General features: G+C 52.4%; 1 protein-coding gene across 1 annotated transcript in view; it reads right to left on the bottom strand.

Moving 5' to 3' along the window:
* Nucleotides 1-26229, bottom strand: part of CCDC60 (coiled-coil domain containing 60) — a 189723-nt gene that overhangs the window by 116534 nt on the left and 46960 nt on the right. The gene's annotated exons all lie outside the window — the stretch shown is intronic.

Genomic DNA, 26229 nt, shown 5'->3' with positions numbered 1-26229 from the left:
AATATATGCTAAACTGATCTTCTGTATATAAAGAGAATTGAAAATGAATCTTGATGTGAATGGAAGGGGAGAGGGAGCGGGAAAGGGGAGGGTTGCAGGTGGGAAGGAAGTTATGGTGGGGGGGGAAGCCATTGTAATCCATAAGCTGTACTTTGGAAATTTATATTCATTAAATAAAAGTTAAAAAAAAAAAGAAGATGGCCCAAGTCCTTGTACCCCTGCACCCATGTGGGAGACCCAGAAGAAGCTCCTGGCTCCTGGCTTTGGATCTGCCCAGCTCCAGCCATTGCAGTCATTTGGGGAATGAAACAGAGGATGAGAGCTCTCTGTATCTGCCTCTCTTTTTCTTTTTTAAAATTCATTTGACAGGTAGAGTTATAGACAGAGAGAGAGAGAGAGAGAGAGAGAGGTCTTCCTTCCATCGGTTCACTCCCCAAATGGCCACTACAGCCGGTGCTGCACTGATCCGAAGCCAGAAGCCAGGTGCTTTTTCCTGGTCTCCCATGTGGGTGCAGGGCCCAAGCACTTGGGCCACCCTCCACTGCTGTCCCGGGCCACAGCAGAGAGCTGGACTGGAAGAGGAGCAACTGGAACTAGAACTGGCGCCCATACGGGATGCTGGTGCTGCAGGCGGAGGATTAACCAAGTGAGCCACGGCTCCGCCCCGCCCCCCCCTCCCCCCTTTTTAAAGATTTATTTATTTGAGAGGCTGAGTTATAGACGGAGAGAGGCAGAGACACACAGAGAGGACTTCCATCTGCTGATTCACTTCCTGAATGGCTGCCATGGCCACAGGGGGGCCAATCCAGAGCTTCCTCTTTGTCTCCCACGTGGGTGCAGGGGCCCAAGGACTTGGGCCATCTTCCACTGCTTTCCCAGGTCATAGCAGGAGCTGGATTGGAAGTGGAGCAGCCAGGACTCAAACTGGCGCCCATATGTGATGCCGGCGCCTTAGGCCGAGGCTTAGCCCATTACGCCATAGCACCGGATCTGTGTCTGCCTCTTAAAGAAGTGATGCATATCCATTAGCCCCAGCAATTCTACCCCTATCCAAGGAAATCATGTGATAAGGATGAAAAGATTCTCCATGGGAATGTCTGTCACGGCCGGCCAGGTGCATGATGGTGAAACACCCAGTGCCCATCGGCAGGCACTGAGGAGGATCTATCGTGACTCTCCAGACAATGGCACGTGGTGCCTTTGAGCGCTGGTGCTGACACTTAATGTTGCTGTAGATGTTTATTTATTGAGGAACAAAGGTGGGATCTGAATATAATTTCAAGTGAAAAATGCATGTTAACGAAACATAAAGAAATTAGATCATGGAGAGTTTTAACATTTATATTCATAAACTCTACAGAAATTTCTAGATATACGTGATTCTGATACAAATTAAGCTTTGAAATACTGATATGTGGCAAGATACAGACTCATATATACAAATACAATAAACTGGAAGTAAATACAACTAATTGTTAATACAGATATTATCTTAGGGTGTCAGAATTACAGGTAATTTTTTTTTTTAAGATTTACTTATTTGTTTATTTGGAAGTCAGAGTTACACAGAGAGAGGAGAGGCTGAGAGAGATCTTCCATCTGATGGTTCACTCCCCAGATGGTCACAACAGCCAGAGCTGTGCCGATCCAAAGCCAGGAGCCAGGAGCTTCTTCCAGATCTCCAATGTGGGTGCAGGGGCCCAAGGACTTGGGCCATCTTGTGCTGCATCCTCAGGCCATAACAGAGAGCTGGATCAGAAGTGGAGCAGCCAGAAATCAAACTGGTACCCATATGGGATGCTGGCACGGCAGGTGGCAGCTTTACCCGCTATGCCACAGCACCAGCCCCTAGGTAATTTATTCTTTTTAAACTTTGATTATATTTTTTCCTAATTTTTCTACAGTTGACATATATTAATTCTAATAAAATAATACTGTCTTTCATGTTTGTAAAGCAATTTTGATGCATTCTCTTCATGCAAGCAAAACATAAATGTTTAATGCTGATTTAAAGAGAGCAATCAAAGGGCCTGGGATAATATAAGTTAGCGGTTTCTTTTAACACATTGTGCTGTAGGCAGCATCGAAGCAGGCAGGCAGAGCTTATGCCAAGTGGTTCGACAGCGGGAGTTTTATGCGGAGGAGCATTTGCAAAGGTGCTGGACGATCTGAAAGGCCAAATAAGCAGTGAGAAGATGAGCTAGAGCTTACAAAAGAAGGAAGCTTCCACTGCCTCCAGGGCTGCAGGAACCAGGGGAAGAGCTGGCCTCCAGAAGCCCCGGCATGGGCATGGGGCTACCTAGCATGACCTGGACTCCCGGAGGAGAGAGCTAGAGCTGGAGGTGCCCCCTACTCGGAAGCTGGATGAAGGAGGAAGTTGCCTCCCCGTGCCTCCCATGGGCGGGACCTGCTCTGTAGGCAGCTGGCAAGGGCTCCTGGGAAATGTAGTTTGTAAGGATCAGCCCCCCCTTGTTGGGAGCAGGAAATGGAAATGAGGGTCAAAGCACAAAGGGTCATGGCTGCAGCCTATGCAAATTCCTTTGCGTTTGAACTGTAAACCTGATTCTCACCTTAAATTCACCAGGAACCCTCCCAGGTGGTGACTTTGGATGGGTGTTCCTTATTTCTGCCTGGATTCTAAGCAGGAGACTCCCTGAGTCTTCCCTGGCTCACATGCATATACAGAACTGAGATCAATCGTTCTCTCTCTCTCTAAATCATTATTTAAAACACGTTTTTCGGGGCCAGTAGTAGGTTAAGCCTCCACCTGAGGTGCCCGCATCCCATATGGGTGCCGCTTCAAGTCCCGGCTGTTCCACTTCCGATCCAGCTCTCTGCCATGGCCTGGGAAAGCAGTAGAAGATGGCCCAAGTCCTTGGACCACAGCACCCACATGGGAGACCTGGAAGAAGCTCCTGGCTGCTGGCTCCAGATTGGCACAGCTCCGGCCGTTGCGGCCATTTGGGGAGTGAACCAGTGGATGGAAGACTCTCTCTCTCTCTGTAACTCTGCCTTTCAAATAATAAGTAAATCTTAAAAAAACAAAACAAAACAAAACAAAACAAAACAAAACAAAACAAAAAAAAAAAAACACAAAAAAAACCACGGCTAAGAGCATCAGGAGAAAAGGAAAGCCAGGTTTAACCCTGGCTCCATCTGTAACGTCCTAGGTTTCCTCGCCCAGGACGCCTTCCTTCCTGGTTGCATAAAAGCCGTCCTGGGGATCTTGACCTGCATGTTTCCGTTCTTGCTGCCTCGGTTGTGCACTGACTGCCTTCAAAGCCTTCCGTCTCTGTGCTGCTCTGTGGAGCCCGGTGACGACTCCGTCCCCTGTTTCTGGAACACAAAGTCCAGCCTCTGCCTGGGCTGCCAGCCTCTCGCCAGCGTTGCAAATGGTGGTCTCTCCAGCTGACAAGTTCCTGGAGCGGGACCACGGGGAACGTGACGTCCTCTGCAGTGATGTGTCCGGCTAACGGCTGACAGATGCGGGGACTCACAGTGGAGCCTGAGGAGGCAATGTTTTCGGCCAGGAATACTCACAGCTAATATTCATGGGCGGGACCCGTTTGGAAGTGATGTGGCTTTAACTTCTCCACTGAGACAGAGAAAGGGTCAGGAATGAATGGTAAGAGCTTTGTTGTCAGAAAGACCCAGGTTTGAGTCCTGGCTCTGTCACTCGGGTGCTGAGGGACCCTGAGTTACAGTCACTCCTCGGATCTCAGTTTCCCCGTCTGTGAACAGGGGCTAATGCAGATCCTACCGATTACATTATTGTGCACCTGTGTGCCATGCACCATCCTAAGTGGCTTCTCATGGGAACGACACGCTTTCATTTAGTCCTTATTATCTCCATTTTATGGGGCAGCAGGTGGAGGCTTAGAAAGGTGAAAACTGGATGAAACTCAAGTTCAAAGTGACATTCAAGCATTCTGCCTGCCCCTGCCCTGCCCTGTTTTGCACGGAGAGCGGTTGCCAGCCATGGATTGACAGGTGCTGTCTCCACAGCATATCCATTGAGTTCTGTTGGGTGTGTCATCAAGAGTTTCATATGGCAGAAAATCAGAATGATTTATTGCAGGTCACAGCCGGGGAGCTGGTCTTCTAAATATCTCTTGTTCTCCTTGCTTTATGAAAGTGTTCCAACCTCATCTTTGTTATTCCCAAAAATATGATCTCCTTCCTGGCATCAGCCTGAGATGGAAATGAATTCCTGTTAAAGGCGCCTATCAGGGGAACAGCTGGGATGCTCCGACAAGTGGTGAGGGGGGAGGGAGAGCATCGAGGAGCAAGCAAGGGGATTAGCTGATTCCGGATTCATCGCTGAGGAGCCATAAAGGACGGAGGAGGCGGGAAGTAGGTTGGACCACGGTGAGCACACACGTGGGGACCCAGAGACCTTGTCTGAGATTTTGGCCATTTCATGGTGGTCCTTCCTTTGGGAGGGAGAGGTGATGGGAGAGGGGTCTGTCACCTGGGGGAGATGAGCAAGCCCTCTGGTGAAGCTTCAAGGGGAGACTGAGCAGAAGGGGTCCTCTTGGGTGCATGGGGGGTGTGAGAGGGAGGGACCATGATTCCTGGGGAGAAAGCATCTGATGCCCAGCCCCCCGCAGTGCCTGACTCAGAGGCTGTGCCTCTGTTGCTGCAGGAATGAAGCCACGCATGTTTCCCAAGCCGTAGTCCCACAGGTTCTTATTAGTCCCGCCACCCAGGGGGGCACACACACGTGACCCCAGGGGATGCACTGGGGAAGACCCGGTGCCACCCACATGGTTACACCCCCTGCGTATGCTCCCTGCCCCATCTGTCCACTCTGAACCCAACTATGAGGAAGCAGACTGAGAAACAGGGCCGGAGTGTCCTTCCATGAAACAAATGCCCTGCACTCTTGTCAACAGGGGCCTCTGGGACGCACTGAGACAGGGTCACAAGGAGCCCAGTGGGGACAAGGCTGTCCAAGAGAAAAGCAGGAGGAAGCAGCAGTGGGCAGGAGGAGCCGCAGAGAAGGGTGCACACCCACCGACGTCCAGCCAGGGCAGGAGCGAGCTCTGGAGAGAAGACTGTCTGGTGCAGGACTGCGACTGTGGGCGGAAACGGCCATGCTGGCAGCTGGGGACTGCCAGGGAAGACCTTGGCCTCGGTGTGAATGCTGCTGTGGATCGGGGAAGTGCCGACAGCTGGAGGCTCCCAGCTGCCTGCACTCCTTGTGGCTCCACAGTAAGATCCTTTCTGGAGGGAGAACCGAGGGCTACAGCATTTTGGTTTCCAAAGTGTCACAAAGGAGGAAGAAGACAGAGGGTCTGTTTCTTTAAGAAACCAAGGGGACCTCACAACCAAATGTGCGAGTGAGCCTGTGCTTTGGAAAGAGCTATAAAGGGCATTGCTGGAACAAGTGGGGAAATTAGTGTGTTATTGGATAGCAGTATCGGATTGACGCGGAGTTTCTGCATTAGCTGTATTGTGCTATCAAGGAGAATATTATTAGGTAGTGCCCTGACGTGCTTAGATGTGAGGTGCCTGCGACTGATGGCCAAAGGCCTCGGCTGAACCATATCACAAATAAGCCTACACATGCCCGTGTGTGTGCGTCACACATGCACACATGTGACAGGCGTGTCAAAAAGTCTGGAAAACAGAACTCAAAACTTGAGTTTATTCTGGTATAAAAAAGATTTTTTGGCACAATTTTTTAATGATATGCAGAAAACGCTTATCAATATATAAAATAACTATGTGTGGACTTCAAAAATTTGTAAAAGATTTATTTATTTGAAAAAGTTAACAGCGAGAGAGAGAAAGATGGAGAAAGAGAGATCTTCCATCTGCTGGTTCACTCCCCCAAATGGCTGCAACAACCAGAGCTGAGCCAAGCTGAAGCCAGGAGCCAAGAACTTCATCTAGGTCTCCCACATGGGTGCAGGGGCCCAAGCACTTGGGCCATCTTCCACTGTTTTCCCCGCCCATTAGCAGGGAGCTGGATCAGAAGTAGAGCAGCTGAGACTTGAACCGGTGACCATAGGGGAAGCTGGCATTACAGGAGGCAGCAGCTTTATCTGCTACACCACAATGCCAGTCCCCCAAATTCTTTTTAAGCCAAAATAGACCCTCCTTTTAATTCTATATTTAAGGGGCTAGTGCTGTGGCATAGTAGGTTAAGCCTCTGCCATATGGGCGCTGGTTCAAGTCCCAGTTGCTCCGCTTCTAATCCAGCTCTCTGCTAATGGCCTGGGAGAGCAGTAGAAGATGTCCCATGTGCTTGGGCCCCTGCACTCACGTGGTAGACCTGGAAGAAGCTCCTGGCTCCTGGCTTTGGATCCACCCAGCTCCAGCCTTTGTGGCCATTTGGGGGGTGAACCTGTTTTTCTGTCTTTCCCTCTCTCTGTAACTCTACATCTCAAATAAACAAGTGAATCTTTTTTTTTTTTTTAAAAAGCTCAATTCTTAAAATAAAATTCCATATTTGTAGGAAGCTTTGAAAGCCCCTCATGTAAAATATCCAGGCAAAATGTTAAAGCTAAACATGGCCAAAAGATTACAGAGTAAATTTAGGTTAAGGGTGTAGGATTTCCCATTGTGCCATTCTTACAATCTTTCTGGAGGTTGGGAATATTTTACAATGAAATGCTGAGGGGGAGAAAAGATGAAATGCTAGCCTAGTTTCAAGTTTTGCTTTGCTGTAATTAATTCTCTTGGGTCACGTGTCAGTAGAGCAGGAGGGTCTCACAGAAAAGGTGCTCCACATGAGGGAGCGTGTGGCTTCCTGCTGACCTCAGGGTGGGCGCCTGGATGGAGGTGGGTGCTGGGTTCAAGTCTCTGAAGCTGGAGAAATGGGGGCCTGTCAGAGTACACAAGTCACCAACTGTCCTGCAGGTTGTTTTTTTAAACTTATCTGTTTTATTGATTTGAGAGGAAGACAGGAAGGGGGGGGGAGAGAAGGAGAGAGGGAGAGGGAAAGGAAGGAGGGAGGGAGAGGGAGAGAATGAGAGAGGGAGAATGAAAGAGGAAGAATGAATTTGTCTTATCTTCTGGTTTACTTCCACGCCTGCAACAGCTAGGAGGACTGGGCCAGGCCAAAGCCCGGAGGTGGGAATTAACAGGTCTCTCAAGTAATGGCAGGAGCCATCACCTGCTGCCTCCCAGGGTCTGCATCAGCATAAAGCTGGAGTCAACAATTCACAATAGCTAAGATATAGAATCAACCCAGATGTCCATCCACTGAAGACTGTGGATAAAGGGACTGTGGCATATATACACTATGGAATACTACTCATCCATAAAAAAGAATGAAATCCTGTCTTTTACAACAGAATGAATGCAACTGGAAATGATTATACTTAGCAAAATAAGCCAGTCCTCAAAAGACAGATACCATATGTTTTCCCTGATTTGTGGTAATTATTATTATACAGAGCACAAAAACATGTACTGTATATGGGTGAAATTGACGCTCTGAGAGTTCATTATTGTTTATAACCCTTGTCTACGCTCTTGAAGAACAGTGGTTCTTCTACTTACTACTTCTTGAATTCTTTATTTGATGAAGGGTTAAGCTTGTGGTTATAAAATAAACTGAGGAGCCGGCTCTGTGGTGTAGCAGGTAAAGCCGCTGCCTGAAGTGCTGGCATCCCATATGGGCGCTGGCTTGTGTCCCGGCTGTTCCACTTCCCATCCAGGCCCAAGTGCTAGGGCTCCTGCACCTGCATGGGAGACCCAGAAGAAGCTCCTGGCTCCTGGCTTTGGATCAGCACAGCTACAGCCATTGCAGCCAATTGGGGAGTGAACCAGTGGATGGAAGACCTCTCTCTCTCTCTGCCTCTCCTTCTCTCTCTGTGTAACTCTGACTTTCAAATAAATAAATAAATCTTTAAAAAATAAAATAAACTGAAAGTATGTCATGTGAGAATTAAAAGAAAAAATAAGAAGGAAGGAAGATGAGGGTGGGACGGGGGTGTGAGGGAGGGTAGGGTGGGAAGTATCACTATACTCTTAAACCTACGTATGTGAAATACATGAAATCTGTTCACCTTATATTAACAAAGAAAAGGGCAAAAAAAAAAAAAAAAGCTGGAGTCAGGAGTCAGAGCTGGGTACGGAACCCGTGTACTGCACACTGGATGCAGGGTCCTAACCAGTGTCTCTAACTGCTGTGCCGAACGCCCCCTCTTCTGTGTTTGAAATGCTGTCTTTTTTTTTTTTTTTTTTTTTTTGACAGGCAGAGTGGACAATGAGAGAGAGAGACAGAGAAAAAGGTCTTCCTTTGTTGTTGGTTCACCCTCCAATGGCCGCCACGGCTGGCACGCTGCGGCTGGCACACCGCGCTGATCCAATGGCAGGAGCCAGGTGCTTCTCCTGGTCTCCCATGGGGTGCAGGGCCCAAGGACTTGGGCCATCCTCCACTGCACTCCCGAGCCACAGCAGAGAGCTGGCCTGGAAGAGGGGCAACCGGGACAGAATCCGGCGCCCCAACCGGGACTAGAACCTGGTGTGCCGGTGCCGCAAGGCCGAGGATTAGCCTAGTGAGCCGCGGCGCCGGCCTGAAATGCTGTCTTGACTCAGTGTTGAGCCCTGGCTAGATGAGTTCCTTCCTCTTCTTGAGGATCCGATTAAGTCCACACCCCAGCCATTCTCATTATTGGGAGGGGTGGGGGGGCTCACACCCAGGGGCCACTAAGCACCTGCTCTAATCACCCCAGGGCTGGGCATCGGTGGACAACTGGGGGCAGGCCCTGGTTGTATCCAATCAGGAAGAAGCAACAGATGCCCTAACAGGAATGAGAGGCCTTGAGGAAGGGGGCTTGAAAGCCTGGCAGCCTGGAGCCAACAATGGAGGAGGAGGAGGAAGGAGAGGATGACGGAGGAGAAAGAGGAGGAGGAAGAGGAACCTTGCTGATGCAGTCCGAGGAGCCCAGATGAGCCAGCTCCCGCTCCGGCTAACAGACGAGGCTGGTCTGACCACTGACCCTGGGGGCTGCATCTCTGCGTGTTATAGGAGGGCTCTCTTGTCTTTGCTCAGCACCGACTGTTCGCTGGACAGCAGCTCCCCTCCCTGGCACCCTCAGAAGCACAGGGTCGCCCTGTGGGGAGCAAGGTCACGCCGGGGGCCGGGGGCCTGGGAGAAGCTTTTTTTTTCTTTATCAGATCTTAGTTTTGTTTTTTTGTTTTTTTGTTTTTTTTTTTTTTTTTTTTTTTTTTTTTTTTTTTTTTTACAGGCAGAGTGGACAGTGAGAGAGAGAGACAGAGAGAAAGGTCTTCCTTTGCCGTTGGTTCACCCTCTAATGGCTGCCACGGCTGGCGTGCTGCGCTGATCCAAAGCCAGGAGCCAGGTGCTTCTCCTGGTCGCCCATGCGGGTGCAGGGACCCAAGCACTTGGGCCATCCTCCACTGCACTCCCGGGCCACAGCAGAGAGCTGGCCTGGAAGAGGGGCAACCGGGACAGAATCCGGCGCCCCGACCGGGACTAGAACCCAGTGTGCCGGCGCCAGAGGCGGAGGATTAGCCTAGTGAGCCGCGGCGCCAGCCCAGATCTTAGTTTTAATTGACATATAAATACTTATATTTATGGGGAAGAATGGGATGCTTTGATACACGTGTAATCATCAAATCAGTGTAATTCGCCTGTCACCTTCGACAGTCAACATTTCCTTGTGACGAGAACACCCCAAATCTCTGAGACACACGGTGAGTGACTGCTGACACTGGTCCCTCTGCTGCGATCATGCACCCTCCGCCAGGCCTATCCCCACTCCCCTCCACCCTTCTCAGCCCGGTAGCCACCACTCTGCTCTCCACTCTTAAAAATGCTTATTTATTCATTTTCATGTATTTGACAGTGTCTCACACACACACACACACACAGCTTCCATTCACTAGTTCACTCCCCAAATGCTTGCAACAGCCAGTGCCAGGCGGGGCCAAAGCTAGGAGCCTGGAGCCAGGAATTGCATCCGGGTCACCCACATGGGTGGCAGGGGCCCGAGCACTCAAACCATCAACTGCTGCCTCCCAGGTTGTGCGCGAGCAGGAAGCTGGTTTGGAAACAGAGTAGCTGGGGCTTGAACCAGGCATCCCAGGTGGTGGCCCGGCCAGCTGCACCATGACACCTGCCCCACTCTCTACCTCTGTAGATCGAGCTTCTTGGCGGCCGTAGATGGGTGAGAACACGCAGGCTCTGTCTTTCTGTGCCTGGCTCACTCCACTTCCCACGAGGACCTCAGGCCTCTATTTTGTGACATTAGTGACATGCAGTTGATCTGCCCGTCCCCCCAGCCCCCCAACCCAGCCCCAGCCCCCAACCCTGCAGATTCAGTTTCCTGCATAAGTTTCGTGTGCTCTCTGTTTGGGGGCATCTGTAACAAAGCCCCATTCCTGCCCTCCGAGGCTGCCCTGTGTGTAGCTGGATAAGCAGGTGCCTGGCACTCCCTCTCATGAGCGTGTGTCTGTGCACAAGCCCTCCCAGCTGCTCCCACGGCAGATGGTTGTTCTCACTGCCCTACTTCACCCTCACACCAATCCTCCAAGGTATGATGCTTGCTCTGACTTTGACTAAAAGGAAACCCAGGGCTGGAGAAGATAAGCCACGCCCTCAAGGTGACAGGGACAGTGAGCAGTGGGCTCAGGCCCTTCCAACTCTTGATGCGCTCCCCCGCCTACACTAATCCAGGGGCAAGCAAACAGTCGCCTGCTGTCGACTTTCGTAAATTAAAGGTTTTAAGATTTATTTATTTTTATCTGAAAGGCAGAATTACAGAGAGAGAGAGAGAGAGAGAGAGAGAGAGATCTTTCACCCACAATGCACCTCTCAAATAGCCTCGATGACCAGGGCTAGGCCAGGCTGAAGCCAGGCACCAGAAACTCCATCGCAGTCTCCCATATAGGTGGAAGGAGCCCAAGCAGTTGGGCCATCCTCTGCTGCCTTCCCAGATAAATTAAGAGGGCTGTGGTGAGGCAGGTTAAGCCTCCACCTGCAGTGCCGGCATCCCACATGGGCGCCTTTTCAAGTCCCAGCTGCTCTACTTCTGATCCAGCTCCCTGCTAATGTGGCTGGGAAAGCAGCAGAGGATGGCCCACGTGCTTGGACCCCTGCACCCAGGTGGGAGACCTGCAGGAAGTCCCTGGCTCTGGTCTGGACCAGAACCAGTTGTTGCGGCCACTTGGGTAGTGAACCAGTAGATGAAGAATCACTCTATCTCTCTCTCTCTTTCTCTCTTTGTAACTCTGCCTTTCAAACAAATAAATAAATATATTTTTTTAAGATTTTATTTATTTGAGAGGTAGAGTTACAGACAGTGAGAGGGAGAGACCGAGAGAAAGGTCATCCTTCTGTTGGTTCACTCCCCAAATGGCCGCAATGGCCGGAACTGTGCCGATCTGAAGCCAGGAGCCAGGAGCCTCTTCCAGGTCTCCCCTGTGGGTGCAGGGGCCCAAGGACTCGGGCCATCTTCTACTGCTTTCCCAGGCCATAGCAGAGAGCTGAATTAGAAGAGGAGCAGCCGGGACTAGAACCAGCGCCCATATGGGATGCTGGTGCCGCAGGCAAAGGTTTAACCTACTGTGCCACGGTGCTGACCCCCAAATAAATAAATAAAAAAAATTAATAGGGAGCTGGATCCAAAGTGGAGCAGCCAGGACTTGAGCTGACACCCACATGGGATGCTGGCATCCCAGGCGGCAGCTTAACCCCTATGCCACAACATCAACCCCTGTCAATTAAGGTTTTATTGGAACACAGTCATGCCCACCTACTTCCTGACAGAGCAGCAGGGGTGAGCAGTGGCTCAGACACCACGTGGCCCACCGGGACTACAAGTGTTTACCATCTGGGCTTTTATAGGAAAAGCTGGCTCACCAGAGTCAATCAAAATAAAATAAAATGTGAAGAAAGAAAAAGCCTGGCTGAGCCCCGGGCTAATTCTTCCAGCGCTGTTGCCTTTGCTTCCGGAGGAGCTGGCAAATCTCTCTTCCCTCCCAGCCCGTCCTCCAGGCTTCCGGATGCCCCTACTGACCCTCACCTGGGCAGCAGACACAGCCGCCACCGGCCTCCCGCCAGCGACCCCTCCAAAACGGGCACCCAGCCCCAGGTCTCCCTTGCTTAGCACATCTGAAAAATATTCCTTTCTGTTCCTGTGAACCACCCTGCTCTGTTCCATCTCCCACTGCCCCCATGTGCCATCTTGGTGGTTCAGCCACAGGGGTCCCTGCAATGGGTTTTGGATGCGCCACACTCCTTCTGACCCTGGGGCCTTGGCACCTGCGGCTATCTCTTCCTTGTCCCTCTGACGCACCCTGTAATTGTTTGCTGGGATACATTCCTCGATCTCTCTAAGCCTTTCAGGCTGTCACACTTGGATGCACAGGTTGGGCACTGCACAACTCCGGAGAGACACCCTACTCACACTTCCGCATCTGTGAATGGAGTCCGTCTCGAGGGGGTCTTAAGTCACTGAAGTTGGCGACTTGCTGAAGCATTGCTACTGTGCTCCGTGTCTGACACCATCCACTTCATTTATTCCTTCCAACAGCCGCACGAGACCGTCGATTAGCCATGGCCTCTTGCGGGAGGGGGGATGGGGACGTAGGGGAAGCTGCTCACGGTCACAGAGCCGGTCAGCTGTCAGGGCCGAGGCGAGAACCCTGAAGCCCCTGTCTTTACAATTCGAGTCCTTGGCCATTAAGGCTTCCTGAAAACACAAGTCTTCCAAGGGAGGGGAATGTGATTCTGTCGTTTGCTTGGTAAATGCCCCCTGTGTTCTCAGGAGGGCAGTTGGTTTACTGAGCAGAAAGATGACGCGAGGCACTTCGGAGAAGCGCACGCAGGGAGAGAGAACTGCTCCAGGGATGCATGATGGGGGCTTGGCGCGGGGGTGGGGGCCTGGGCGAAGGAGGGGAACTGAAATCTATGACAAACCCACAAGCTTTGCAAGAGCCGCTCCGCTGATATTCCCCGCACAGGGAGTGGTGCACGCGACTTCTCCGTCTCTCCTGTCAACCCTCCTGTGCAGCCACATCACGCACTGACACGGCTGCAGTGCAACCGAGATTTGGCGGGGGGGGGGGGGGGGGGGCCTGATGAAATGCAAGGCAAGCCCTACGGCGGGCCAGGAGGAGCAGAGGTGGGCGAATGACAGAGGCAAGGGGCAGAGGGCCCCAGCTCCACCCCTGGCTGTGTGTGTGACCCCAGCAGAGTCATTCCCTCTATACGTTAGAGCTCCCACCCGACACCTGCTGCGTCGTCCTCCAAGAGCTGGGAGGGAAGCTCCAGGGAGACGTGTGGTCTAGACCTGCCAAGGAAGTATAACTGTCCCTGTCACTACACCGTAATCATAAACTATACATGAAAAGTAGAACTTGAGTGAGATTATGAAAATGTCCCCAAAGAAACCCTTCAAGGGCAGTGAATAATCCTGTCCTCAATGCTTGTAGCACAACAACAGAACAGTAGGTGGCACTAGATGCCATAGCTTTGAAACCTGGTTTCTCTCCCATCTCTGGCTTCTGCCACCCTCCTCTCTTGCTTGATTGAAATGGAAATTGGCTGCCAGCATCAATGAGCCCCTATCAGCCCTGGGACTGGCCGGCGTGCCTGCAGCCAATGTGCTATCCACCCTGTTAAAAAAATTAATCAAATACATTAATCTCATAAGCTCTTTTGAAAGACGGGACGTGAGGGGCCAGCAGTCCAGCTGTCAGGTATCAGCAGCCAACAGGAATTTGTGTGATGGGCTGGGGGCAGCCGTTCAAAGACTGGGAGGAGCTTCAGCAAATGGGCCCAAGGGTGGGAGGACTGCTCTGCTCTGCTCTGTGCACCTTGCCAGCAGTACTCGTGTTGTGCCTACGGACTCAGCATCCCCCATGTCTGGGGAAATGTGGCTACTGACGGCAAGTAGGCTCAATTTGAGTGCCAGCTTCATTCTACCCATGAGTACCCGGGGCTGCCTGAAGCCCCCACAGTCCGATCTTATCAGAAGCGATAATCTGTGATTGATTAGCGATGTCTGCCATGGACCCAGGAGGGAGAGCAGAAGCATCAAGGATACAGAAGTGTCACTCCTGTGCAGGCGCATTCACCTGCCTCTCCTCACTGACCCCCCTGACCACTCCAAAGGCTGCTGTCCTGGTAAACATCATCTCCCTTATTTTGGGAGTGTGTGTGGGGGGGTGCTGAGGAGTCGGATAACGTGCCCGAGTCACCTAGGCAGTGAGGGGAAGAGCCAGACGTTTCCCTGCCTGCAGGATCCCCTCTACCGCTGCCTACTGCTGCCCTTCTTGGAAATTAGGCCAATTATGTAGCAATTCCTAGAGGACGAAACTTTCTAAGAAGAGTGGTGTGTTGGGGGCTTACGTCCCCACGCGGCCTCCACCTTGCAATAATCAGGTGAACTCCCTGAAGCTCCAAAGAAGCCCAGCGTCCCATTTGGTCAGCGGCTTTTGCACCCATCTTTCCCCAGGAGGAGCAGAAGCAGAGCAAGCTTCAGCTGGTGAAAGAGAAAAGCATCAGGGTGTAGGAGAGCTGGCTGGGGAGGGCTGGGGCGGGCTGGGGCTTGGGGCTTGGGTAGGACCCTGTGGGCTACCCATGGTGGTGGTGGGGTGCTAGGGTGTGGTGCTGCCCCCAGGGTGCCCTTCAAAGCCAGTGGCCTCTGGGGAACAAGAGCTGCCCCAGGGTTTCCTAAGGTTGGGGCTATGACTCTGGACAGGGCGCCTTCTTTTTCCCCAGGAAGGAGGCAGACAAGCTTTGAGCAGGCAAATCAACGAACCCTAATGGCAAATGTGGTGTATACAGCCTGGAAGGGTGGCTGGCCGGGGTTCCGACTGAGCTGAACACACAGAGCTGGGGGAAGGGTGTGAGGGCCTCCCAGAACCTGATGTTCCCGGCCACGCCTCCTCTCCCTGGTGAGTGCTTTGACCTGAAGCAGAAACCAGCTGTCCCTGAAGTTCATCCACTCCCACTTCTCTTCCCTCCCTCCCTGCCTCCAGGGAGGCTCTAGAACCCGGAACTTCTCTCCTCCAGGCAGATCATAGCAAGAATGCCCCTGCCCCAGGGGCACTCCCTGCCCCCTGCAGGTCCGCGGGTGACAGGTGCCCTGGCCCATCCCTGGAGTAGGAATGTCTCACTGAGACACAGGACGAGAATCCCAACAAAAGGGCTCCACCGAGGTTCCCCCCGCCCCGGGACGATGCGCACTGGGTCGGCCCCTCTGTCCAATCAGCAGCAGCGTTTCTCCACAAGCATTCTTCTTTCATTTCCCTGGGTCTCGGGGCTGGGTTTCTGCAGGCTCCCATGTCCCAAACGCACTGGTTGGAGAAAGCTGCCATGCCCCTCTCTTGTTGGTCTGTCAGCTGGCCTGAGGGTGTCAGCTTGACCCTTGCCACAGTGCCTGGAGGTGGGGGGTGGTTAGGGAGTGGGGTGGTAGGTAGTGGGGTATGGGTTTTCCTCTTCCTCATCAGGTGTTTCAGACAAACAGACCCACGAGGAGCTTGGAACGGCTGGATGGTGGAGTGGGATGGCGTGGAGCAGCTTAGGGAAGGTCCCCCAAGGATCCAAGCTGGAGAAGACATTCCTGAAGTTGAGAAATCATGAGGAGTCACTTCAACAAGATCAGCCCAGGGCCAAGGGCCCCAGCCAGGGACTGCAGGCAAGCATCAAGCTCCTTTTTTTTTTTTTTTTTTTTTTTTTAACAAATTTACATAAAAAAGTAAGCAGTACTTCTCGATGGTTTAGGAGCATGCCAAAGGGTGTATAGCGAAAAAGCCTTACTTCTCCCCTGTCCTCAAGCTGTTCACTTCCTCCACGGGGTGGCACATGTTGCCAAGTTCATGTGTATCCTCCCGGGGAGACTATATAGAAGCAAACACACACACACACACACACACACACGTGTGCACATACAATTTCCTTTACCAACAGCAAGTACCCATTCGGCTGTTCTGCTTGTGCCTGCTTCCCCTCCGCATAATCAATCAATCTCGGAGGACACTGGACTGAGACTGCGTGTCCCAGACACACGTGCAGAACACACGTGCTGAGCCCTGGTGCAGGAGAATGGAGCAGCCTCCTCCTGCCTGAGGTTTCAGCCGTAGATTACTGTCAAGGACACGCACAGATACCACCCCCAAGTAAACAAGGGCGAATTTCCAGGCCTCATACCATCAGTGCGCCAGCGGCGCCGTGGGGCCGGGATCTTCTCTATAATTCTTGCCATTATCTCCTCGTCGTGTTTGAGAAGATTGGACAGTGGAGAATCACAGAAGTTAGGCCAGCAGAATTGCAGCCCATTACCTGGCTTGTGTGTGGACACAAACCGGAGACACGGAGAAGCGCTTACTTTTTATTTTATTTAAAGAAAATAGACACTCGGTGATGTTTTAGCCTTCTATGCTTATAAAAAAATTTCCCAAATCACGTATATTTCCTTTAAAAAAGTTTTTGTTTCAAAGATAGATAGACAGACAGAATTCTCCCATCAGCTGGTTCATACTCCCCAAATGTCTCCAATGGCCAGGACTGGGCCAGGCCAAAGCCAGGAGCTGGGCACTCATTCTGGATCTCCCACGTGGGTGGGAGGGATCCAAGTATTAGAGCCATCACCTGCTGGCACCCAGGCCGGGCAGTAACAGGAAGCTAGGGTTGGGAGTGGAGCCAGGACTATGTAGAATGCATGTCCACGCCACACCTTGACCATCGTGCCAAACGCCCGCCCTTTCAGGTCCGAATTATTTGCTGGGGTGAGGGCTGGAGGGCTCTGGGGTGATCACAGCGGTGCCATTCATTCAAGGGTTTCTGCAGACCGGCTGGGGCAATGCCCCCTCTTCCGCATGGCCGTGAGTCTTAGGCAGACACCCAGGCTGCTTCCCGAGGTGTCTGATGCTCGTTCCGGCTGTCACAACACGGGTAGATGTCGCTGGTGCTGCTGCACATCCGGCGATGGGCAGCGCAGTCCCGTATCCGCTCCTGACCGCCCAGAGCTGACGTGGCTGCCGCTGCAGATGATGAGTGCCGTGTTCCAGCTCCCCCGGAGACGCAAGGGCATCCTGCACCTTGCATGCTGATGATCCAGGGTCTGAGGTTGGCTTTCCCCCAACTCGTCTGTTGAGGGGCGGCCCCCCAGGATGGTCCTTGGAGACCTCCACCTCCCGCTTCTCCCGAGTAGAGCGTGACAAAAGCAGTACCAGGCCACTTCTGAGATCGGGTTACAGGAGGAACACGGCTTCTGCCTTGGGCATCCTCTCTGGCCCTGGGGAAATCCAGCTTCCAGACTGTGAGCCTCCCCCCGAGAGAGGCCTGGACAGCAAGGAGCCTGACATCTCCAGACCACAGGCAGGGAGTGCGCACCTGCCACCTGCCGATGGCCAGTGAGTGAGCTTGGAAGTGAACCCTCCCCTGTGGATGAGTGCAGCCCCAGCGGCCACCTTGACCATGGCCTTGGGAGACACTGTGCGCCAGTGGGCCCCAGCTAACCCACACCTGGCTTTCTGACCCACAGAAATGGAGAGATGGTGTTCCCCTTCCTCAGGTGCTACGTTTTGGGATAATGTGTTGCACATAAACATATGAGTTGAGTACAGCCACAGAGGAATAAAGTATCCACAGGAAACAGTGATTCGGGTCACAGAATCTCCCAGGATTAAAGGAGCCACTTTGACCACATCAGTCTCAACCACTGAGGAAAACGCATTGCTCTGTTTCAGGGTGTGACTTGGTCCAAGCGATGACTTGATTGCAAACAAGATCATTCCACAGCCGAGCTACCACAGGACCCAGTGGATGGTGGTGCTGAAGAGGTCAGACTTTGGAATCAGACAGAGACAGACACGGGTTCAAATCCCGGCTCTGCCATTTGCTGTTACTCTGGGCAAGAGTATAAGGAACACATACTTTTCAATGCCCACTTTACATGTAGAAAATATTTTTTCTATTTTTCATTTATTGAGAGAGAGAGAGAGAAGAGATTTACTATATGCTGATATCCCCCCCACACCAGTGCCCACAACAGCTGGGACTGGATCAGGAGCCAGGAACTCAATCTGGCTCTCCCATGTGGGTGGCAGGAGCCCAAGGACTTGGGACATCACCTGCAGCCTCCCAGGGTGTGCATCAGTAGGAAGCTGGGGTTGAGAGTGGAGCCGGGATCTGGACCAGATTCTCCAATAGGAGAGGCAGGCATTACAGTGTCTCAGCTGCTATATCCAACACCCACCACCACCACCACCCCCATCTCACAGACTAAAAAATATTTATTTATTTGAAAGGCAGAGAGACAGAGTGAGGGAGGGGGAAAGTGAGAGCAAGAGAGAGAGAGAAGAGGTGGGGGAAGCTATCGCCCATTTGCTGGTTCACTTCCCACAATTCCCATAGCAGCTGGGGCTGGGTCAGGCCAAAGCCAGGGACTCAACCTGGGTCTCACGTGTGGGTGGCAGGGTCTTGAGCCACCTTCTGCTACTCTCAGGGTGTGCATCAACAGGAAGACGGAACCAGGAGTGGATGGAGCTGGGACCCAAACCCAGACACTCCAATACGGGTGTGGACACCATAAGCAGTGTGTTAACTGCTGTGCCGAACACCCACCCTACCACAGCCTAAGCTTAGCCACTGTGAGGCTGGCCTTTTAGACGTCACGAGCGAGCGAGCTCACGTGGGATCTGTCTTCCTGCGCTTGGCTCCTTTCCCTTGATGTAACGGCCCCCGGTCCCATCCATTTGCTGTTGCAGACGATGAGATTTCTCCCTTCTTTTCTAAGTGGTTGCACAGTACTTCCTTGTGTACAGGTGTAGGTTCTGCGTTTTCTTTACCCATGCACCAGGGAGTAGACACGTGGGTCGTTTCCACATCTTGGCTGCTGTAAACAGTGCTGCATGTGTTTGTATTTAAACGTAACTTTCGGAACACTTAGTCTTCTCCCGTTGTCCGTGGCATGAGTTCTCTTCCTCCTCTCGTCCCCTGGATTCCAGCTTGGCCGCGTGCGCGGGGCGCACGACCCGGTCACACTGCGTCTCTGGGAACAGTGCCAGACAGTGCTTTCCTGGCAGGTGCTTGTCGAGTGAGTGGATGAGTGCGGGAAAACACGATGGGACGTTCCCTGGCTTTCAACTTTTAGACTCAACTCAGAGACAAAGCTGGGAAAACCGACTTCAGGGTACAGAATGGGATGTGAACGTTTCCAGCCTTGAGGATGGTGGTAAAAGGCGGCAAGAGGGCTATGAGGAGCTCACTCTTCCTGGGCAAAGTCAGGAGCCAGAGCTACTCTAGGGAGAACGAGGCAAGAAATGCACCTGTGGGGCCGGCGCTGTGGCGCAGCAGGTTAACGCCCTGGCCTGAAGCACCAGCATCCCATATGGGCGCCGGTTCTAGTGCCAGCTGCTCCACTTCCTATCCAGCTCTCTGCTGTGGCCTGGGAATGCAGTAAAAGATGACCCAAGTCCTTGGGCCCCTGCACCCACGTGGGAGACCTGGAAGAAGCTCCTGGCTCCTGGCTTCGGATCAGCACAGCTCCAGCCGTTGTGTCCAATTGGGGAGTGAACCAGTGGATAGAAGACCCCCACCTTTCTGCCTCTACTCTCTCTTTGAAACTCTTGACTTTCGAATAAATAAAAAAACTCTTAAATTTTTTTTAAAAAAAGAAACACACCTGTGACACATTTTAGAGGTGGAAAGGGGCTGGCACTGTGGCTCAGCAGGTTAACGCCCTGGCCTGAAGTGCCGGCACCCCATATGGGCACCAGTTCTAGTCCTGGCTGCTCCTCTTCCAATCCAGCTCTCTGTAATGGCCTGGGAAAGCAGTAGAGGACAGCCCAAGTCCGTGGGCCTCTGCACCCGCATGGGAGACCCAGAAGAAGCTCCTGGCTCCTGGCTTCGGATCGGCACAGCTCTGGCTATTATGGCCATCCGGGGAGTGAACCAGCGGATGAAAGATCTCTCTCTCTCTCTGTCGCTATCTCTCTGTAACTCTGTCTTTCAAATAAATAAAATAAATCTTTTTAAAAAATAGAGTTGGAGAATTGAGCAGAAAGGAAACGCTCGCTTTGAGGGGTACGGGTGTTGAGAGTGAGAAGTCGTACAGAGACGCAAGGGAGCGACGGCCTCCTCTCTCATAGCACAAATCTCTCTCCAGTCTGAAGCGCATGAACTGAGAAGTCCAGGTAAAACCAGTCACCAGCGACACGGACGGTGGGAGAAACCGCAGAAGGTGTGGCCACAGCTGCCCTGGGGGCTGCCCTCACCAGCGAGCAGCAGAGGCGGCAGGGAGAGGGCCCTGCTCTTCAGAAAGACGACGCTCCTTGATATCGGAGCTATTTTTAACCGGTGTAAGTTTTCAATTAATTTTCTAAAAATTAAACGAGTTTGGGAGCCCTACTCGGAATTAAAATACAGAGCCCTGCTTTGTTCCCGGGAAAATCAACAAGCGCAACAGGCCCCGTCATATCCATCCTCATTTCAGAGTCAAGACAAAATTAATTTGGAAAAGAAAATACAGCCGGGAGCAGAGTTAGCAACCTCAGGAAATTCAGGGAAATGTAATTGAGTAAGAATTATCTCCTTAATTACTTCTGACCAAATCAATAACAACGCAGGATGAGAAAGCACAGTCGCCGTCACCGAGTACCAAGCGTGGGTTAACTAATTGGGGTTCAGCCCTGTTTGAAAAGCAAAACGCCCTCCTTCTCTTCGTTAGCAAACATGGTTCTTTGAGGGGCATGGGTGGAGGCAGGGCAAGGCTGCCGCCTGCGGTCTAGGGTGGAGACAGGGGCTGAACCTGTTTCTTCTTTCCAAATGAGAAAGTCTGCACTCCACAGAGATGGACAATGACCCCGAGTCGATGAGGGGCAGGTGGTGGGTGCAGTAGTTGTTGCTTGGGATGCCCTGTTGCAGGACCTGGGTTCGAGTCCCAGCTCCGCTCCCTGTTCCAGCTTCCTGCGAACGTGCACTGTGGGAGGCAGCAGGTGACGGCTCAAGTGCTGCATCCCTGCCACCCACGTGGGAGACCTGGATGCAGTCCCCAGCTCACAGCTTCAGCCCAGCCCAGCCCCAGCTCCTACAGACTTTTGCAGAGTGAACCAGTGCATGGAATGTTCTGTCTCTTTCTGCTTTTAAAATTAATTAGATAATTCAAAAAGAAAAAGGAATTGTAGCAGCCTGCAGGGAAGAGGAGAGCCCTGCTATGCAGAGGGGGAAGCCGGATGCCCTTGCTGCCACCGCACCCTCATGTTCCCGCCTGGCTGGGGCTGATCAGGAGGCAGAGGCAGATTCACCTTGGCAATCAGAGGGACATGAACCACGTGCCAGAAAGAGGGGCGGGGGTCAGTCTCTGTTTTCAGGAGCTTAAGCTTTTGGTGGGAATTGCAAAGATTTGTTTTTAAGATTTATTTTTGTTTCAAAGGTAGAGTTATTACAGAGAGAGCAGGAGAGTCAGAGAGAGAGAGAGAGAGAGAGAGAGAGAGAGAGAGAGATCTTCTGTCTGTTGGTTCACTCCCCAAATGCCTGCAACAGCCAGGGCTGGGCCAGGCTGAAGCCGGGAGCCTGGAACTCCATTTGGGTCTCCCACATGGGTGCAGGGGCCCAAGCAGGTGGACCATCTTCCACTGCTTCCCCAGGTGCATTAGCAGGGAGCTGGATAGGAAGTGAAGCAGCGGGGACACAGACCGGCGCTCACACAGGATGCTGGTGTTGCAGGCGGCAGCCTAACCCTCTGTGCCATGATGTCGGCCACTGCAGCTTGCTTTCTTTGGGGGCTGAGTGAAGTGGTTATCTAGAGCTGAGACCCAAGAGTTCCCCACTTGCCTGACCTCACCCAGCCCTGCCTGGGGTCTTTAGATGGTTGCGTCCTGCTCTCTTGACCCTTGGACTCGTCGATGAATTATGCACGCTGTCCAGGATACACTGGACACTCTTGCATGCAAAACTGACTTTCTGAACCCCCTGTTAGGGTCCCAGCCAAGAACTAGGAAGTACACAATACATCTAGTGAGAGAGAGAGAGAGAGAGAGAGAGAGAGAAGCTCTCAGGACAGAGCTGGGGTTACGGGGGGGGGGGGCTCAACAAACGCTAGTTGTTAATATAACTGTCCTAATTAATAAGCTGTCCTGCTAATGAAGGTGTGACACGCAGGTGGCCAGAGGCTACTTGCTGAATCCCAGTGGTCTTTGTTCCCGTACGTGAACCAGGGTTATCATGTGCCCTTTGCTCATGACACCAGAGCGTTATGAGAATTAATTACAAGTTTTACAATGTGCGGTGCACTTTGATATTCTATAAACACAGAAATGTGATGACTGAATATTTGCTGAATGCTCATTACTGAGGATCTGGAATTGCTTTATTCATGCTAAAGATAAATAAATAATTCAGCCTTCCATAGGAGCATAAATCCACCTGAGCCGTAAGAAAGAAACCTGCACTGGACATCGGGGCATCGGTGGACTGATCTCACTGCCCAAGTCTTGGGAATGTGGGGAAGAGATGCTGAGCTCCCTCAGGGCTAGGACCTCATCTTGTTTTCAAGAGGATTCCCAACATTGAGCACAGGTCTGATGGGCAGCAGCAAGCTGCTGGTAAATGCTTGGTGAAGGGATGGATGGTCGGACGGACAGGTGGATGGGAGGATGGGTGGACAGACCCAGGGTTGGGTGGATGAGATGCATAGCCTCTTGGTGACAGGCTGAACGGGACGACTGATGGTGATGAGGGTGGGCCTGGCACCACCTCCACTGCCATTTCCCCCGTGTCTTCGGGGTCCTCTTGGGGGCTGTTAGCGAGCACATGTTCCCATCCGAGGCTTTGATCTTCGGCTCTGCAAGTTCCAGATTCCCTCTGAAGTGTAATTATAATTAAAAGGCAAGTAAACCCTACAAGTCTGTTTAAAAAAAAAAAAAAAAGCCCAAGCATACACCAGATGAGGTCTGGGTAGGACAGGCTCTGCTGGCAGAGTCTCCTGACTCTACAGCTGTGCTCTGTGTGTCAGGCTTAAAGGAATAAGCCGAGTCGTTCGAAGGAGCTTCATCCTGAATGAGCTGAGACTGAAAAGGTCCCTTGGTCCCCGGAGACAGAGAGGTTTCATCTGAACAGATGGAGGGTGAGGGAATTGTTGGCGGGGAGAGGGGACTTAATTAAGTTGGATCTTGGGTCCCTCGTTCGACAAGACAGCACCTGCCTGGGTCCTGAGTGTGTGCCCTCTGTTTACCCTGTGGACCGGGGCAGGGACTCCGGTCTGTCACCCAGCCTTCCAGAACTGGTCCTTTGTCCCATGTTAGAGACAAGGAAACTCCTTCTTTGGAAGCAACATAAACTGGGGCCCTGTAATTTGATCCAATATTCACGCCACATTTGTTTTGCTAATGGACTTTTTGCTTATTTGAGAATCCTCCCTGGGTGACACCTGGCCCCTGAGTGCAGTCCAGCATCCCCACTGTGTGATCCTGGGTGAGTTACAGCCTCACTGTCCATGAGTGCCCTCATCTGTACACAGGATGCATTCTAGCACTGCCTTTCTTTCTAGAGATGTTGTGAGAATTGGAGTTAATGAATTAAAGGCTCCTCACATGGCATCCGGCATTTTGTATGTGCTTGATAAAAGTTGGGTACCCAGATGATGGTGAACCCTGCCAATCATAAGCTCTTCAATTCTCGAAGGCCCTGCATAAACTAGACCTTACTAGAAAGAGCCAATTCAATTAAGACAACCTCAAGGGCTCTATAGGGATCTGTAAGACAGAGCATCTGGTTACAAAGTCCTGGCTCCACCACTCCGAAGTGTCCCCCTCAAGTCTGCCAGTACACACGGGAGGAGTGAGCACTTCGGTCTCTAAGGTGCCCTCTAAGGGGGGCTCGTGGTGCTTCTTGGGCAAAGGCCCACCTGGAAGTGCCCGGTGTGGTCCAGGTCCTCTTTCCCTCGCGGCATCCACAAGCCCTTCCCACACTCTGTGGGGCTGGCTTCCTGCATGGCCTCCTAGGTCTTTTTTTTTTTTTTTTTGACAGGCAGAGTGGACAGTGAGAGAGAGACAGAGAGAAAGGTCTTCTTTCCGTTGGTTCACCCTCCAATGGCTGCCGCCGCCGGCGCACTGTGGCCGGCACATTGCACTGATCCGAAGGCAGGAGCCAGGTACTTATCGTGGTCTCCCATGGGGTGCAGGGCCCAAGGACTTGGGCCATCCTCCACTGCACTCCCGGGCCACAGCAGAGAGCTGGCCTGGAAGAGGGGCAACCGGGACAGAATCCGGTGCCCTGACCGGGACTAGAACATGGTGTGCCGGCGCCACAAGGCGGAGGATTAGCCTAGTGAGCCACGGCGCCGGCCCTCCTAGGTCTTGACAGACACTCTGGCCTCTTGATAGACTCTGGTGAGTTCAACAGTGTCCCCCCAAATCCACTTGAATCTCAGAATGGGATTTTACTGGAAAACAGGGTCTTTGTAGACGCACTCAGTTAAGACAGAGTCATGGCGGGTTAGGGTGGGCCCTAAATCTCATCACTGGTGGTGTCCTTGCGGGAAGAGCAGAGGACAGTAGAAGAAAAGGCCATGAGAGGATGGAGGCAGAGACTGGCGGATGCAGCTGGACGCCAGGAGCACCAAGCACTGCTGGAGCTGGCAGGAGCTGGGGTAGAGACAGGGAACAGACGGTGTCCTATGGCCTCCAGAGGAACCACCCTGCTAGCCCTTCGGTTCTGAGCTTTGGACCTCCCGAACTGGGCGACTATAAGCCGCTGAGGTTTGAAATCGCCCATGATTTGTTATGGCGGCCCAAGAAAATGAATACAGCATCTTTCCATGGAGAAGCCCGTTGCCGCACTCTCGCTCAATCCCTCCCACGGCTTCCCTCGGACCTCAAAGCAAAGCCTCAGTTCTTCAGGGAGTCCCGAGCCTCTCGCTGACCTAGCCTCTACCCTCCTCCTACAGGCATCCTGACTACGTCTGAAACACACTGAGCTCCTGGGCACACGGTGTGTCTCCTGCTCTTTCTCTCTCCCACTTCTCAAACTCCTGCTCATCCTTCAAAACCCACTTCAAACATCAAAACCATGATGAGTCCTTCCCAAGCATCGCTTCCTTCGGTTCTCCCTCCGCCGTGCCTCTCTGTGTTCCTGTGTCGGCCAAGCCCCCAGCTCATGCGCCAGTGAAACTTGTGGGGAGCAACTCGGACTAGACTAAGTTACTGGAATTAAGACTTATTCTATGCATCTGCTCTCCCACAATATGGCACTGGGAGAGGATTAAACAGCTTCTATGCAGCTGCCTCTCGCCAGCTTGAGTGATGACCTGCAGGAGCTGATCCTGCTCCCGATTGGAGGAGAGCAGCGTACTCGGCGTGTGGGTAGCAGAGTTGGGATTGATGGAAGAGAACTATAAAGGAGGAGAGAGACAACATGCACCAGGAACATCTGAAGGAACACCTGAGGAACATCTGAGCAGCCCCGAGAGAGCCGGCCGGTGGTGTGCCACTCCCCCGCGGAAGTGGGGAAAGTGGCAGGGGGCACCGCCCTTCCACGGAGGTGGAAGGGACAGCAGCCAACCAGGGAAGAACCAGCAGCAAACCCGGGAAGGGCCGAGCAGACGAAAGAACAGCGCAGGGTCCCTCCACGAAGAGGGGGAGCGACAAAACTCGTCACACATCTGCTTTCATTCCAGTGTAAGCTCCCAGATCAGGGCTGGTCCTGTCTTTGCAAGAGACTCACTGACTGCACAATGAAAGACGGAGGGAAGTGATCTTTTTAATAGGAGCTGCAGCAGCTGGGAGGTGGCAGACTCAATGGAGGAAGACAGGGACGAGGAAGAGGAAGACACTCAGGATGCCCAGCCTGTTCTAGGGAGACCCGTGACCATCTGGTTGCGCGTGCCACGCCGTGGCCACCCATGAGAATCAGTGTTTTCTATGCACCCGGAAGCCTGCTCATTCTGGGACAATTAGGAAGCGCAGCTGTGCTGTTAGGGAGTGCCGGGGGGCAGTCAGAGGCCTCTCCAGGCTTCACAGGGTCCGTGGAACATGGCTGTACGTGGACTGCCACACGGTGGCTGGCTATGATCTCTCACACCAGGGAATGACCTTGCTTCCTTCCTTCTTGACTGGCGGAACGAACCAGGGATGGACTCTTAAGAAGCTGAAGGGGAAGGCTGGAGGAAATGAGGGTAAATATATAGGTTTCTGAATTTAAAAATTAGTTATTTGAGAGGGAGAGGGAAAAAGAGAGGGAGAGAGCAGAGAGAGAGAAAGAAACAAACTCCCATCTCCCTGAATGCCTGCCATGGCCAG

The sequence above is a fragment of the Oryctolagus cuniculus genome, chromosome 21 (genome assembly GCF_964237555.1).
Source record: "Oryctolagus cuniculus chromosome 21, mOryCun1.1, whole genome shotgun sequence".
NCBI classification, from domain to species: Eukaryota; Metazoa; Chordata; class Mammalia; order Lagomorpha; family Leporidae; genus Oryctolagus; species Oryctolagus cuniculus.
Note: the sequence above shows the minus strand (reverse complement) of the source record. Positions and strands in the feature narration are given on the sequence as shown.